Consider the following 17,911-nt stretch of genomic DNA (forward strand, 5'->3'; position numbering starts at 1 on the left):
CAGACACAACTGAGTGACGAAGCAGCAACTGCTGTGAGCACTTGGATCTGGGTTAGTTGTCCACACACCTCTGTTGTAAGAACACCTCTCTCTCCTGATCCTGCTCCGCTCAGCCCCAGGCCTGGGCCCCGTGTTGCCAACCCCTGGACTCAGCATCTCTGCAGTCACTCGCAGGCACACCCCAGGACACCATCAGGAGGGAGGGGGCCAGGCGTGGAGCCGGGCACCCTCTCCACCTCCCTGAGACCTGCTGGCAGATGTCAGGTGTTTGCCTTGCTGCCAGAGCTCTTAAGCACAATATCTGAATTCACATGTTTTCTCCAGAAAATGAGGCCAGTTTTAGGGCGGGGACCACTTTATTCCATCCAGGGGGGCCTGCCACATCTTTCTGAACCAGGAGTTGTGATACTGAGAGAATCTAAGGTCCTAGAGAGCCTCTCTAAGCCATTCATGGGCATTCACACCTACTCTTTGGGGATGAGTCTTTAAGGTGATTTTCTGACTCTTCTCTCTTCTCCTGTATATATACTCTTTGGGGCCCATCTCTCTGTCTGTATTTGAGATTTTGTCTTTGAGGATGCATCACAACATCCTTTTGAGGGTTTAGTTCAGTTCTGTTCAGTCTCTCAGTCATGTCTGACTCTTTGTGACCCCATGAACTGTAGCACGCCAGGCCTCCCTGTCCATCACCAACTCCTGGAGTTCACCCAAACCCATGTCTATCAAGTTGGTGATGCCATCCAACCATCTCATCCTCTGTCGTCCCCTTCTCCTGCCCTCAATCTTTCCCAGCATCGGGGTCTTTTCAAATGAGTCAGCTCTTCATATCAGCTGGCCAAAGTATTGGAGCTTCAGCTTCAACATCAGTCCTTCCAATGAACATCCAGGACTGATCTCCTTTAGGATGGACTGGTTGGATCTTCTCGCAGTCCAAGGGACTCTCAAGAGTCCTCCAACACCACAGTCAAAAGCATCAATTCTTTGGTGCTCAGCTTTCTTTGTAGTCCAACTCTCACATCCATACATGACCACTGGAAAAACCATAGCTTTGACTAGACGGACCTTTGTTGGCAAAGTAATGTCTCTGCTTTTTAATATGCTATTTCGGTTGGTCATAACTTTCCTTCCAAGGAGTAAGCGTCTTTTAATTTCATGGCTGCAGTCACCATCTGCAGTGATTTTGGAGCCCAAAAAAATAGTCTGACACTGTCTCCACTGTTTCTCCATCTATTTGCCATGAAGTGATGGGACCAGATGCCATGATCTTCATTTTCTGAATGTTGAGCTTTAAGCCAACTTTTTCACTCTCCTCTTTCACTTTCATCAAAAGGCTCTTTAGTTCTTCACTTTCTGCCATAAGCGTGGTGTCATCTGCATATCTGAGGTTATTGATATTTCTCCCGGCAATCTTGATTCCAGCTTGTGCTTCCTCCAGTCCAGCATTTCTCATGAGGTACTCTGCATATAAGTTAAATAAGCAGGGTGACAATATACAGCCTTGACGTACTCCTATTCCTATTCGGAACCAGTTTGTTTGAGGATAGGATGACTGAAGCTTGTCATCCTGTGAGCACATAGCAGCATCTTCAGGACTGACAGATTGTCTCTGGTACCATCTAACTGAGCAAGACTGTATAGAGAATTTATCCCCTAGGTTGACTGAGAATTACAGAGGAGGATGTATCCAAGGCTTAGCAGAGTCAATGTGCAGTGAAAATTAGCTATTGCTCTTGTTTGCTGTGACTTTCCATTGTAGAAGGTGTCATTTTAGTTTTGGGAGGAATACAGATAAGGCAATGAATACAGTCGCATCAGAAAGGAGTTAGTTCTACCTTGATGGTCATTGGTTTGAAATTTACTCCTTTACCAGTGATTATAAATTTAGGTGTGGAAACTACCCGAATTACCACGATGCTAGTTGGACCAATGAATTGATCTATCTGTCTAGCATTTTGCATTATATTAGAATCAGGGATCAAAGAGAAAAACCATGAGTTCCAAATTGCATTTACAGGGAAGGTCAACTTAAAACTTAGCTAGATAAAGCTCGGCAGATACAAATCAACTCACCTGTAATAAGAAAACAAACAAAACATCAAATGTGAAATGAGCATGCTGCTTTGGTGGTTTAGAAAAAGAATGAGAGCCCACGGTATTCCAAAGCTTCAAAAATGAGATTCAAGTTTGTTAAGAGGAAGGGAAGGTGGGACAGTGATGTTTGCATATTGAGTTGTAGCCGTGACGTGAAAGAACTTCAACATCAGACTGAAGCGCTCACCCGAAGTCAGTGTGGGCAAGGCATCTATTTGTTTCCATGGAGCGGCTCCAACGTGCCATCACACGTGGAGAGGAATTTGGAACTGTGGCTTTGTCCTCAATAGGTGGTAAGTAGCCTTTATACATTGGTCTGTTCAATCAAGAGTGAATATTTAGTTGAGGAAAATTCAGAGAATCCAAATGTTACAGGAAACCAAGTGGAGAAGTGACTGTATGTCTTTCTTTGCCTTTTCTTTCAGGAATGGAGGAAAACAGTGTTGTAGCTGATGACTTGTCATATTAATGATTGGCATGTAAAACACGCAGCTCTGTTGTCCAGAGAAAGGCATCAGTTTTTTAAAAAGTGATTTGATTTATTTATTTAAGAAGATTCCTTTACCTACCATGTGACTTCAGTGTATTTGGATAATTTTATAAAAATTAGGTCTGTATAGCTCTCCAGTAATGTATCAATGACGCAGAACAGATTGCTTTAAATATCCATTGAAATTTTTAAAATTGAAATATAGTTAATCTATAATATGTTAGCTTCAGGTGTACAGCAAAGTGGTTCAGCTATACATAAATATATATGTATATCTATGCATGTATAGCAAAGACTTGGCGACTGAACAACATATATATATGTATATAGATATGTCATATTCCTTTTTAGATTCTTTTCTGTTATAGGTTATTATAAGGTATTGAGTATAGCTCCCTCTGCTATACAGTAGGTCCTTGTTGGTTACCTGAAAGTGAAAGTATTAGTCGCTTAGTCTTGTCTGACTCTTTGCGACCCCATGGACTGTAGCCCGCCAGGCTCCTCTGTACATGGAACTCTCCAGGCAAGAATACTGGAGTGGGTAGCCGTTCCCTTCTGCAGGGGATCTTCCTGACCCAGGGATCAAACCTGCTTCTCCTACACTGCCGGTAGATTCTTTGTTGTCTGAGCCATCAGGGAAGCCCATCGGTTACCTATTGTTATGAAAACCATTAGCTTTTAACCATCAACACAATGTGCAGAAAAAATGAAGCTGGAAGACATGGAGTCAAAAAATATATACTAGGTATTTGCTTGTTTCTTAGTCTTACAAAATTATTTTAAAACAACAGCAGAAAAAAAATCAATGCTATTTTTGTCTGGTGCTTTTCAAAGGAGAAAGACCCTCAGTTCTATCCAGAGCCAATTCTGCCCTTTGGGAGGCAGCCCATTATTTTCTTTCCCCAGAAGCCGTAAATCCGCATCTCATCATTGACCATATTATGCCCTCTATCTCTGTTTATTATTAGTGCATATTTTAGAGTGGTGATAAGTATTGGCACATTTTATTATGCTGATAAACAGTGTTGGACTGCCAGGTACAATGTGTTGTCAACAGTGATTTCTCTTCAGCATCTTTCACATTTTATCCTCGGCTTGTTGAGCTGAAACTTCAGCTCTGCTTCAGATCACACGAGGTCTGACTCTTGTCCTGTGCCTTCCAAGCTGATGAGCTAGGAACGGAACGGGAGAGACTATTCATGATGCAGAAACACATTATGATGTTACAGAACACACCCCTGTTCAAGTATTTAAAGAGCGTATTCAACAGTCATTGGTATTTAAAGGAAGCAAACATCCTTCTTTAAGGACAAGTCATTTTGCTCCTTGAACTTGAAGGAAGAGCAGCCTGACAGTGAGTTCAAGTGACCAAGGGTATAGGAGAGTAAAAGTCCATTGGATGTTGGAAGCAAAGTATCTCCAAACTTGTACCACCAGCGCAGACCTAAGGCGCTCTCAGCATTGAGGTGGGTTCCACAGAGCCGGAGCAACGGACGGGAGAGGCAGCGCAATGAGGCCAGTGAGCGCTTACGAGCGTCGAGCTGACTGGAACACTTGGGCCAGTGACATCTGGGCTACCTTGAGATGATGGATTTCTGAGTCTGCATTAAGCCTTTGACTTGAGTACACGATTTACTCCACGTCTTTTGATAAAATGATCATAAGATGATTATGGAAACAGGATAGGGCTGTCTAGTCTTCAGGGGGAGTTTTCTGCTGGGGTATTTGTAATTCTAGCTGGTTTAGGGGCAGTCACAGCCAGAGAGGTAGAGGGCTTATAAACTTTTATTTATTTACTTTTAAAGGCTGCTACTCAGAGAGGCATCTTGAATTGGTGGTTCCCACTAGTTGGTTCCTGTGACACATCTCAATACTGTTTCATAGTTTTTCAGTCATTTTCACCAATGAAAACAGTCTAATTTTTTTTTTGATGCTCGGTAAGATTATACTGATATATATATATATATACACACACACATATATATGTACACACACACACATACACAAGTGTACATACTTAGATGCATATATTTATGTACACATACATTATACACACACTTTATTACTTGTGTGTATAAGTAATAAAGGAATCTCTTCCTCCTGGTGGAACATCACCTAGTAAATGTAGAAGGAATAGGGAGTCAGGCAATTATCAGTGGATACTAATACTAGCAGGTGAAAGTGAGGAGTAACAGGATATGCACATAGTAACAAAGAAAGCGAAAGTGAAGTTGCTCAGTCGGGCCGACTCTTCGCGACCCCATGGACTGCAGCCTACCAGGCTCCTTCGTCCATGGGATTCTCCAGGCAAGACTACTGGAGTGGGGTGCCATTGCCTTCTCCAGGAGATCTTCCTGACCCAGGGATTGGACCCAGGTCTCCCGCATTGCAGGCAGACGCTTTACCATCTGAGCCACCAGGGAAGTCAACAAAGAAGGTCTCTCCAAATTACTTATGAAGTGCAAAGGGAAAACTGATAGCATGGGAGTGCGAAAATCCGGCAGAAAGCAAGGCTCAAAATGACATCATTTACCCTGAGACAAAGCAGAGAGTGGTGTTCGATGTGATACACATAGAAGGACGCTGTCCTTTTTCCCTAATCGTGCCTGATCTTCCTGCTAATAGGGCCTGATCTGAATTTCCTGGTTAGGGAATATCAGAAAACCCAAATGGAAAAACAAATAAACAAAAAAACACCAAAATGAAGAATTTATGCAAAATAACCAGCCTGTCATCTTCAAAAATATCAAGGTCAAGAAAGATAAAGGCTGAGAACTCTTCCAGTTTAAAGGAGACTAAAGAGATAGGACAACAGAATGTGCTGCATGGTCCTGGACTTGAAAAATAATTGTGATAAAAGACACAATTGAGGTGATTATCAAAACTTCAATATGGATTGGGCATTAGATGATAGTATTCTATTAATATTAAATTTAATCAACAATTTTACGGTGTTTGTGTAAAAAGTGTCTTTGTACTTGGAAAACACTGATGTATTTAAAGGTATAGAAGCAGAAAATGTCTCAAATTTACTCATTAGTTGGTGCAAAAAATAAATTTACATGAGAGAGGCAGAGAGAGAATGGTAAATCAATTGCTTCAGACTAAAGGGGAGTTCCTTTTATTATTCCTGAAGCTACTCTGTGAATTTGAAATTATAACAAAATACAATTAAAAGCTAGTAAAACTGCTTTCCTCCCTATAGTTACGTCAGCATCCTTAAGCGTTTCTTTCTGAGTGAGCCTTTTCACTCGCTCCGCCCAGGTCAGCAGTGAGTATGCATGTTACTGCCTCCCCAGACGCATCTGCTCTTTCGTTTACTCATCTCGACAGTACAAATGGGGTTGAATTTGAGCTTTTTAGTTTAAAAAATAGAAATGGGGTTATTCAAAACCACAAGGAGAGGATCAAGTGACTTCTTTAATCACAAAGTTCTTGCCACGAGACGTTTTTGTGAGAGTTTCACTTTCCAGCCCTTTATTGTATGATGGCCACGTTATTGTTTTAACTACTCAGCGGAATGTTGTCTGTCACATCTTTTAAAAAGTATTTTAAAGATATTTCATCCCTTCCAAGTCTTGCTTAGTCTAACGTTCCTTTAATTTCCCTGCAGGATATTGGGAACCTCGAGGGGTGCTAGAAGACTAACCTTTCAGCACGACCAATTTGAAACATTAATGCTACATTTATCATTATTCCTTGAGTAGACTTTGGTCAATATGTTTAACACAGCTGTTCTTAAATGAGGAACTTTCTTGTTTCCTCAAACTGAAGACTCTCTTAAGGCTAAACGATAATAAAAATGTTAATACTGCATTCTGGAAACACTTGCAACTTTCAAGATGGCATTATCTGAACACTTAAGAGGATTACAATTGTGAATGAAGAATCCTAAGACAAATGGTGAAGAAGATGTATCAGCCAGGTTTTTTTTTTTTTTTTTTTGCCATGGTGAGGCTGCATAAGACGCATACTCCCTCCCTCAAGTCCTGATGCCCTGTAACAGTGAGGCTTGTTTGTTGCACATGTGGCGCGTCTGTGTTCAGTACTTCTGCAGCTGTGTTCCAGGTTGTGGGTTAATATGTGTTGGCTTTTATTCTAGGATAAAGTGGAATGATGATCCAGCACCTCTTATGTCTTGTCTTCCTGTGACAGAGTCATTCCAGACAAAGCAATCAAGTTTAAGCAATCAAGCCTGCTCAGGCTTGGAACCATATTTGCTCACAACCTGTAGTCCAAAGAATGTCATATCATCAGACCTAAAGTTGATGGGATGGGGAGATCTGTGAAGGGTGGGAAAGGAGGAGTGATTATGAACAAAAGCCATGCACCAAAGTGGTCTGGACCCTTCCCCCATTTTACTAGGATTTAGACCTCAGTGCTTCCTGTAGCTCAGGTCCACTTTGGGATATTTCTGCTTGGGTCTGCTTTCCGAATTCCATTTCCTAGCATCACCTAGGGCTTGTTCCTGTGGTGATCCTACCAAAATATTTGTATCTGTAACTCATCTCCTCCCAAATAGCTTATTGTTTAATAATCTAATACCCAAATCCTTTTTGGGGAAGTCCAGATTTCTTGAAGATGTTACTCACATTACAGATCACCCATAAGCATTTTATTAATAACAGTGTAATCCTAAAATCTCTGTCTACCTTTGCTGCTCAATGCAAAGAGATGATTCTACTGACAATTTTACACCTGTCAGAGAGACAGGACCAGCAGACAGGCAGATAGACAGACAGACAAGGAAAGACAGACAGAGAGAGGGAGATTTATCACCTGGAACTGGCTTACACGATTAGGGGGGCTGGCTAAGCAAGTCTCAAATCTTTAGAGCAGGCCAGCAGATGGAAAACTCTCAGGCAGTAGCTGATACTTCGGTTCACATGTAGAAAGCCCGGTTTCGTTCTTAGGCCTTCAGTTGATTAGATGCAGCCCTCTGAGGAGATAATGAGAGCCTTAACTCCACTGCTGTAAATCAGCATAGGCAACACTAAAGAATCCGATGCGGAAATAAGCAAGAGATTCTCTGAGGCTCTAATCCCTTTACATCAAGGCTTTTGTCTATACTGGACCTCACTCTTCCCTAGATCTACATCAGGATGTCTCTGTAACTGCTTCTCAGACTCAGTTTCCACATTGCAACCAGCTACAGAGATTTAAAACCAATAACCAGTAAATATCACAAAAACTGATGCATAGGCCTTTCCTTGGAGATCCTAATTAAACTGACATGTGTAATGTTACGGCCTTGATAGGCATTTCCCTGGTGACTCAACGATAAAAATCTGCCTGCAATGCAGGAGACTTGGGTTTGATCCCTGGGTTGGGAAGATCCCCTGGAGAAGGAAATGGCAACCTACTCAAGTGTTCTTGCCTGGAGAATCCTATGGACAGAGGAACTTGGCAGGCTACAGTCCATGGGTCACAAAGAGCTGGACATGACTTAGTGATTAAACAACAACAACATGCCCTTGATATTTTTTTTCTTTAAAGCTTCAAGGGCAATTCTAACATGTGGCCAAGGCTGAGAACTACAGCTTTATAACCTCAGCCCTACCTTGACCAGAATGGGACACTAATACATATGAAGGCTGGAGAGTTTTGGCAGGTCCTATACTTGACTTCGATTAGAGGTATGTCGCATGTTAGCTAGCTTTCACATTGTAAAAGTAATGTCTGTTTCCCTCCTTCAAGATTTTAGTTGTGTTTACTGAATATGTAGATTAAGTTTCGCATCGGCTATCGATGTTCGGTCCTTATCCTTAACATGTTGCCTCTGCCGTATTTTCTCTCTTCTTCTATTGTCCAGTTAAATAGACCAGCTCTCCATATTCCAATCTTCTATGACTGATTTTTCCTCTGCCAGTCCCTGACCTTTTGTTGTCAGATTCATCCCTTGGTCTTTCCTTGCTCTGTTTCGCCTCATGAGGTCACTGACCGCTGCAAGCTGCAGATCCCAAGTTCCCAGAAGTTAACTTCTGGGCAGGCTTGGCTGGTTTTGGCAAATGGTGGTGAAAGCACTGATGATGCGCGTAGGTTGTTCCAGCCTTCCTTGGGACACGTCTCTGGCGATGACTGCATTTGCTCTTTGACTTCAGCTCCTTCTGGAAAAGCACGCTGTGCTTCCACCCAGGTCCCCTGGGGTCCAGCAACCCACATCTTTCCTTTGATCATCTGGCTTGGGGGAAGATTATTGGCTTTTCTCTATTGCTAATCTCTGGATTGTCTCCCATTTCCTGCGTGGACTCTCAGCTTTTCCTTACCGTATAACCAGTTCCCAACATCAAATTCCTTAAAAACATACTTGGGTAATTTCTGTTTTCCTGGTTGAAGCTTCTCTTTTCTTTTTTTTGGTATTCTACTGTTATCAGACATCTTATTTTCAACCATTTTCCAGCTCTTTATCTGCAGTTAAATTTGTCTATTAAGTCCTTCATTTCAATTATTTTATATTTCATTTCTAAAACTTACAGTGAGCTCATTTAAAAATCTGACATTACTTTTTATAGTTCCCAGTTTTGTATTCCAAATTTTCAATTTAGATCTTCTTGAACAGAGTACACATGGTTATGTCAGAGTCTTTGATAATTTCGATATCTGAGTCCTCAGAGGTTTGCTTCTGTTGCCCATGGTTTCTAAAAGCTCTTTCTCACGATGGCTTATCTCTTCATGAGCCAAGTTATCTCTGATTTTAGGCTACACATTTTGTTTAGAAATTTTTGGTAGAAATAATATGAGGCATAGGATAACATTATCTTCTTCTGGACACATGTTTTTTGACTTCTGACAATATTTAACTATCTGGGACTATTTTAAGCACTTTGGGCCATCCAGATGGTTTACATCTGATCTTCAGGCTGTGAATGAAAGGGATGGTTTACTTCTGGTGTATTCTGACTCTCAGGGAGCAGTTTTTAGAGTTCTAGACCAAGGTAGAGGTAGTATTAATATATCCAAGTCCTTACCAATGGTGTGCCCCAGATTCTAAGATATATTCCAGGAGTGCTATGTAGGCACCAGAGACTGAGCTCAGACTCTCACATGTCCTTCCGATTTAACACATGCTCCCAGAACAAAACCTCCAAAGTGAATGTCTTCCCTGCTCTCTTAGCCCTTCCATGCTTACGCACATTGTCTACCATCTTGTGTTCGGTTGTGTGTGGGTTGATACGAATAACCTACCTGAAGTGGAATCCAAGTCTTGGCCTTCAACAAAACACACACCAAGCTAAGCAGGCACATGGAGAAAAAACTGAGAATGTGTCTAGCCATTAGAGTCTGTTTTGTTGATTCTTGGGGTGACAAGTGTTACAATCAAATCAGCCTTGTATCAGCCTCTGAACCAAAGTATTCTTCGTCTTTGAAATGAGGGGAGAGAGTACTTGACATTAAAGTTCCCATCAAGTTCTAACTTTATATTATCTTAGTATTTGAAGTTGTGAATTAGTTCAACTGTGCATAAACCTATGGAAGCTTCTGGAAAACCCTGGCAATATCTACCAATAAGAAACAGGAGTAATGTCTAGATTCTGTAATAAGGCAAGGCATATGTTTACAGCTTCTCATCTGCAATGGCCTCATGTCCTGTGCAACACAGCTGGCTTTCTCACCTGCTTCGCTAATTGCCCTGAAATACTAAGTAAAATACACACATTTTCCAATAATCTATTTGGGTCATGGCTGGTCATATCCACAAGTGTATGTCAAAGAATCTGCTTTCATAGTTCCTAAGAGCCAGGGAAAATAAAGGATGGAGTCAGTATTAACCCATATGGTCAGTTTATTGTGAACCATTAAGAAGGAGGTATGTTTAGAGCAGCTGGAAATGAGCTAAATGTGAGCTGAAGAAATCCAGGCAGCTGTCCAAATGAGTGCTGGGTAGACTGAAAGTCAGGAATGCTCACTTCTGCTGAATCAATTCCTATATCCGGGTTACATTCCTTTTATGGCTCTTCAAATTTATGCAGAAATTGATTCATCTAAACTATTCAGAACACTCAATTTGAGGTGAGTTGGTTTCTTCAGATGTCTCCCACCAAGTCTCATTTTACCTGCTATGGCTTTTCTTCATACACGCGGCATCTTCTTTCTTTCTGTTTTTTTTTCAAGGAAACTTACATAATATATTCAGCAATCTCAAGGAAACACTGTGGTTGAGAAGCTAATGGAGAAGCTGACGGGGGTACACAGCTGGCTAACCTCACGGTATCTCGGAAATGGTGCATGTCCACAAGAGCAAATGTGGGTGTGCAGTGATAAATTTATTTCTCCATCTGCGAAAAAATTGATATCTGGGCCAGGACTTGATGACCTCGGCTTCCATTGCCAGATTCGAGTCTTGTTTCAGTAACACTGTGTTAAACCATACAGCAAACTTCTGACCTTTTAATACTGAGGATTCAAGCAAGCACGTTTTAAGCTTAGCTGGAGTTCGAGTGTGTATTTCTTTCTTTCTTTTTTTTAAAGCAAGCCTATTATAGACTTCACTTTGTATGGGAGCGATTTTACCCCGTCAGCAGTCTTGCCTCACATTCTTTCCTTAAGAAAGTAACTAACTAGTGCTTCTATTCCTAGAATAAAGAGTGGATTAAAAAGCGCAGTCACTACAAATAAGGCAGAAGCCGGGAGAGCAGGGATGAGGGTAATACAGAGAGGAGAAAACTTTCTGTTCCCCATCATGCCCCACGCTGTTGCGTATAATTATTAGCTGCAAAATAGCACAGCTTGAACATTATTATTGCACATTAAAGAACATTTCACTTATAATTATGGAACGAAAAGGCGCGTTTACAACTCACCTACCGAAGCATTAACTTTGTGTATGTAAGAAAGTATTTTAAAAACCTCTTCATTAAAAATCTGCAAATATGGGACTTTCTTTTTCCATCTCACTCCTTTTTCCATTTTTCTCCTTGTTTTTCCTCTGACACATTGAAGTACATCTTAAACTTTTCTTTTAATTAAAAAGGAGTATAAAAGTGTAAGGGCGGCGGGAAGGAAACCAAGAAGAGGGGGTGCCCTGTGTGCTTGCTAATGGAAACGGACATTTGATACATGAGACAGAGAATCTCTTCCATTTGGAGAATGAAAAAGTAAGGCATAAAATACCTTTCTCAACAGGAGAAGAAAACTCGTGATGCCCAGAACCAAGAACCAATTATTTTTTTCTGATTGGTGTCTTAATTTTTGAAGTAGAAAATGCTGTGGAAATCCATATGTGCCAACAAGAGTGTGAAAGTGTGTGTTGGTAGCATTTGCAGGTCTTTTGATGGGGAATTTAGCTTTTCCATGTAATTCATTCTGCCTCGTTCTGGAATAACATCTATCTATTGAATCTCTATAAGTGATGGGACCTCTGTGTGTGTATATGTATATGTGTGTGTTTTCTATGTGTTTGAAGACATCCTTTAAATCAAACATGTTCACTGAGGGACTCTTATCTGTCAAATATTGTGCTAGGCTCTAGAAAAAGTCAAGACTATATTAAATAAAAGCATTTATCCAGAGACTTTGCCTCAGTCATGGATTTTCGGATGGTTCAGGCGTTTTGGCGTCTGCATGAAGTTCAAAGGAATGGAGTAGGTGACAACAGAAAGAATGACACCCACCCCAACACACACACACACGTATACACATGTGAAGACACAGATGTGTGCACATGTACACCCATGAACACAGGCATACACAAACATACTGGCGTCCAGCATACTCCAGAACACACCGGGGTTTTCCTCAGCACTGCTCCCGAGGGCAGTGGGTGTTCTGGGGGAAAGGATTCTGTGATCAACTGAGTTTGAGACACCCGACACCCTCCCTTTCTTGCAGAGTCACAGTCTGCGGCAGTGACAGCTTCTCTGAAGAATCTGGCACTGAAGAGTCCATTTCCGTCAGCGTTTCTCCGTCGACCCCGTCCCCGCGGCCCTTGGGGTCTCTGGGGACGCTGCCCCGGGGCTGTGGACGCCAGCCCTCGTGCACAGCACTGGGGGCGGCTCCACCTGGCGCCGCCTGAATGCCCCCCCGCCCCCGCCCTTCTCTCCGGACACCAAGCCCACGGTCCCACGTGGCCTCTCGGTGGGGGATGCTGTTGGGAAAAAGCCCTTCCTTCCCTCTGAGACGCAGGGCGGGTGCAAACGAGGGCTGAGCGTTCACCCCCGTAGCTGCGGCTCTGGCCTCTCACGCCTTGCTCTTCGGTGTGGACCCCACACATGAGGGTGTTGGCTTCCTGATGGCCTGGGTTCTCTGCCAAGACGCTCTTGGGGTCCCAGCTGAGTGACCCGCACGTGTACTGATGAATACCTGTGATGAAGCAGGAGGATGTTGGATGTGATAGGACGGTCTGAGAACGTGAAGGCTGAACATTGGGGAAGCTTTTCCCATGCGCTGGACCCTGGACTTCACACTGAAAACACTATTTCATGTTGTGCTGTGATGTGGGCATGATCACCTCCATTCTAGAGATGAGGAAATGTAGGTGGAGGAATGTCAAACTACTTGGGTAGGAAAGTAAAATGAAGAGCCAGTCTGAGCAGCTGAGGCCACTGACTCTCCGGCCTGTGAGCTGAAGCCTCGACCGTGTGGCAGGAGAGTTTGTTCAGATGGGGCTGTGTTCACCAGCACCTCACCACTCACCGGCGCAGCGCTCCACTTCTGTGCATTAGGTTGTGTGGATTAATTCCGCAATTTCACGTGCCTCGTGGCGGAGGGCATTCAGAAGGGCACATGCATTTTAATCAGGTCTTTTGCTGGAAGCCAGTATTTTTTAGCTTGATTTACATTCCAGAATTTTCAGTCCTACTGGGGAGACAGGCTTACAAATATGGCTGCTCTAAGGAACAATAAAAGATTATATATGTAGTTGTGCTATGAGGTGTCTGCCTACCACAGGAGAAGCAGTAGAGCCAAGAGTAAGGAGATGGCCCCTGCTCTAGCTGCTAAGTTTTAAAAGGTAGCAGAGAAATGATTTGACATAGGAGGGGAGGTGGGTGTCATCTTCAAGGAGTTCATACACAGTGTTCACTCAGATGGATTCCAGATGCAGCATCTGTGTTTTGAGCAAAATTTCCACATGGGTGTCTAATCATTGCATTCAGCAAAAACCTTTTTTTTTTTTGCAGAGTTTTGAACAAATCTATGCATTAAAAACCTACTTGGTAGCTCCAGGAAACGTGTGGGAGTTTTGCTCACAGGACAAGCCATGGTTTTAACTGCTCTGACTTCCTGGGACAGTTGATGGTTCCATGGTCAAGACATGATTATTCCACGTGGCCAAACAAAACAGAACTTCAGACTCACCTTTAAGTTGTCTAAACGTGAAACTTGGCTGGAAAGACTCATGCTAGTTAAGGTCCAACCCATGTCATTTTGAGAAACATCTGGCAAACCCAAATGGGATTCTTTCCATCAAAAAATCAACTGGCCACAGCTCTTCAAGTCTCAAAGGAGACACAGAGCATCCCTGAGGGAATCACCCTGGTGTTCTCTTCCACCTTCTGTTTTCACTCAGCTTTGCTTCCTGATTCATCTACACGGGCACCTGGAGCCCTGTTCCCATCCTTTCCCGCTCCTGGCCTGTTGGGTGGATGGTCATGTTTATTTCCTGCCTCCCTCTGCATCGATGCTGGGTTCTTCCTCTCTTTCTGAATCCCAGTGGGGGGGGGGTCTCTGTTTATTCTGACTGTCCCCTGGTGTACCTTTGGGTGACATTTTCGAGCATGTATGGCTGCAAATGTAATTGCTGGCTCTTAAGTAGGCAGATACTAAAATTTTAAAGTGATGTCAAGAATTTCCCAAAGTTCTTTTGTGTATTTACACTGTCATCAGCTGGGTGTGAAGGTTCTCATTGCTTTAGCTCCTTGTCAAACTATTATTAGAACTTACCAATTTGCCACTCTTGAAGAGGTGATATTAAGGAGTATTTTCTTGATTGCTGGAAAGTTTGGAAATTTCATATCTGTATTGTTCACTCAGTTTCTTTTCCTGTGAACTCTCTGTTGGTGCCTTTTGTACAACTCTCTTTTGAGTAGTTGTTCTTTCTCTGTTGTGTAGGAGTTCTTTATATATTCTGGGCAATAAGAATTTTTAAGTTGTATCTGTTGCATATACGTTCATCCTGCAGCTTGTCTTTTCACTCTCTTTATTGTGATTTTTGGTTAATAGGAATTCTTAATTTTAATTAAGTCCAATACATCAATGTTTTCCCGGAGGGCTTTATGAAGAAGCCATTTCCTATCTTTGTTATAATGATTTCTTATACATTTTTTCTGCAAATTTGAGATTTGTCTTTCAAGTCTGGCTGCCATGCCCATCTGATTTCTCCTTCCTAGGAGATTATGGAGTATCGATTTCCATACATGTGTGGTCTCTTCGAGACCTCTAGTTATCCCGCTGCCAAAACCATGTCATCTTGTTTATGCTTCCTTAAGACTGATTCTGGTAGAAGACTTTGCTGGTCCCCACTTCTGGTTGGTGCTTGCACTTCTGGCAGCTCTGACTTTGAGGGGTGTAAGATGTGGGGCATATTGGCTGGAACTTGCAGACCACCTTGGTGGTCATGACGACTCTGTGACCCTTAAAACTCTGTCACAACGTTAAAGCTTCTCTTACTGTCAGTTGTAAATATATAGAAAGTCAAAACGTGGTGTGTGCAGAGTACAGAGTATTATGCTGCTGTGTGCTCACTTGTACCTGACTTTTTGCGACCACACGGACCTAGCCCACCAGACTCCTCTGTCCATGGGATTCTCGAGGCAAGAATATTGGAGTGGGTTGTAATTTCTTCCTCCAGGGGATCTTCCAGACCCAGGGATTGCATTGGCAGGTGGGTTCTTTACCACTGAGCCACCTGGGAAGGACTTTTTAAAAAAATGGTAAAACTTGTTTATTTAGTACACGGTAATTAAAATCATGAGAAACGTTGATAATTAGTGTCTTATTTCTTTGTAAAAGCTTAATAATTGGGGCAGTATATGCTTACTTCTCATCTTGGAATTTATGGTTTAGAGGGAGCATCTCGTCCATGCCTTGAGGAATAGTCATCCTCCTTTCTAAGTCGGGAGGGGCGTCCAGCATTTTACCCAGGGCCCTCTCATCATTGTAGAGCCTCTCTGAGAGGTCTCTCACTTCCCCTGGGACATCATCATCCCCTTCCTTCGTCACAGCCATCTTCCTCTTTGTGTTGATAACTTGCCTCCACTATGTTCCTCTGGTTGCCAATCTAGGATTCTCAGGAAGAAGCAGTGTCTGCATTCCCACAGTTGGCTGTCCTCCAACCACATCCATTTCATATTAATATGTCTTGTTTCTTTGCTGCATGGCGGGCTGGCTGTCCACGTCCTAACCCCCAGAGTTTGTGAATATCACCTTGTATGCAAAAGGACTTCTGCAGAGGAGAGTAAGTTAAGGGTCTTGAGATGGGAGATTATTCTGCATTATCCAGGCAGACCCAGTGGAGCCACAGGGGACGAGAGATCAGAGAGAGAGGAGATGATGCAAAGACTGAGGGGACTAAAGCGGTGTGGCCACGATCCAGGGAAAGCAAGGCAGCCTCTAGATGCTGGAGGAGGCAGGGAACAGATGCTCCCGAGAGAACCAGCTCTGCTGACCTCTTCGCATTGGCCCAGTAAGATTCATTCCCGACTCCTGACCTCCAGAACCATAAGAGGATAAGTTCATGCTATTTTAACCACTTCATTTGTGGCAATTTGTTGCAGGAGCACAGGAAATGAATATACTGCATTTTTATCCTGGTTGGACAATTTCCTTCCTCAATTATCCATTTTCATAAAATGATGTGTGGATTTTACTCCTGGGAGCCAAGGAAACAACACAATATGAGCTTTGCTCTCTGTGTGTGAGCCGAGTGACAGATGTATGTGAACTAATTGCTAACAGACTTTGGAAGAAGCGGTGTGATTGGTCACTGACCACGACAAGCATGTTATTTATGTTGTGATTTGTGGACTGAAGACCTAGTTTGCATCTCTTCAGTTACACACAGAAAATAGATGGTGGAGATGGATGTTGTGAATTGTGATATGCATGGATGGGTGCGTTTGAACTGAACGGAGATCCAACCAGTCCATTCTAAAGGAGATCAGTCCTGGGTGTTCTTTGGAAGGACTGATGCTAAAGCTGAAGCTCCAGTACTTCGGCCACCTCATGTGAAGAGCTGACTCATTGGAAAAGGCTCTGGTGCTGGGAGGGATTGGGGGCAGGAGGAAAAGGGGACAGCAGAGGATGAGATGGCTGGATGGCATCACTGACTCAATGGATGTGAGTCTGAGTGAAATCCGGGAGCTGGTGATGGACAGGGAAGCCTGGAGTGCTGCGATTCATGGGGTCGCAAAGATTCGGACACGACTGAGCGACTGAATTGAGCTGATAGTCATTAAAATCTGTGCATATGAGAAGCATTAAAAGTGAGGATGATCTGTGTCCGATTTTCCTACTCATAAATATAGTGGTATGTCTATTTAGGTAATTGTCAATATCTTTCAATAACGTTCTCCATCAAATCCTTCTCTGTCAAATCTTGACTGGCTTTCTTTTATTTGTTTCTAAAGTTCTTGAATTCTTGTTGATATCACGGTGACTTCTCTTTCTAAACTGCACATCTGGAATTCTGCTCATGTGTAAAAGTGCAATTTAATTTTGTAAATTGTTTTGTTGTTGTTCAACAATTTTACTAAATCATCCTATCAATTCAAAAAATTAACGCTCAGACTGCGGTGATGGACTCGTTACGATGGTGATTGCCGAGAGGGGATGCTCTGATGCAGGCGGCCTCTCCTCCCCCTGGCGCTTGCACAGGGTATCAGTCAGCATGGAGTGTTGTACTGCAGCTTTCTTTGCACTCTGGTTGTTTCTCAAGAATTTTCTAGAATGCCATCAGTGGAGGTGTTGACCCAGGGCCATTAATTGACCTGTTCTGTTTGCTTCCCCTATCACACCCAGTCCTGTGTGCCGCCATTCTTCTGTATACTCCTTTTCTCACAGAAGCAACGCCTTTCAAAGACCACTGTCTCGAATGGATTGCCATCCCGGGTCCCTTTCTGTAACTCCCCATCTTCCAGGGCCCCTTTTTTCTTGCACGCATGGTGGATATTTTCTGTCTCATGGTATTTGGGGGCCATCTCTGCCCCACAGCTGGCTTCCCTCTTTTCTCTCCCATGACATTTTTCTTGAATTTCTGTCGTTCTCCACAAAAATAGGCAATGGAATGTGAATTAGTGCATTGGGTGGGAGTATTTTTCTACCTATGGGAACTTTGAAGTTTGGGTCTTATCCATCTTCTGGTTGTGATATAAGCATGGCTTTTTACTTAAATTA

The sequence above is a fragment of the Ovis canadensis genome, chromosome 23, assembly GCF_042477335.2.
Source record: "Ovis canadensis isolate MfBH-ARS-UI-01 breed Bighorn chromosome 23, ARS-UI_OviCan_v2, whole genome shotgun sequence".
NCBI classification, from domain to species: domain Eukaryota; kingdom Metazoa; phylum Chordata; class Mammalia; order Artiodactyla; family Bovidae; genus Ovis; species Ovis canadensis.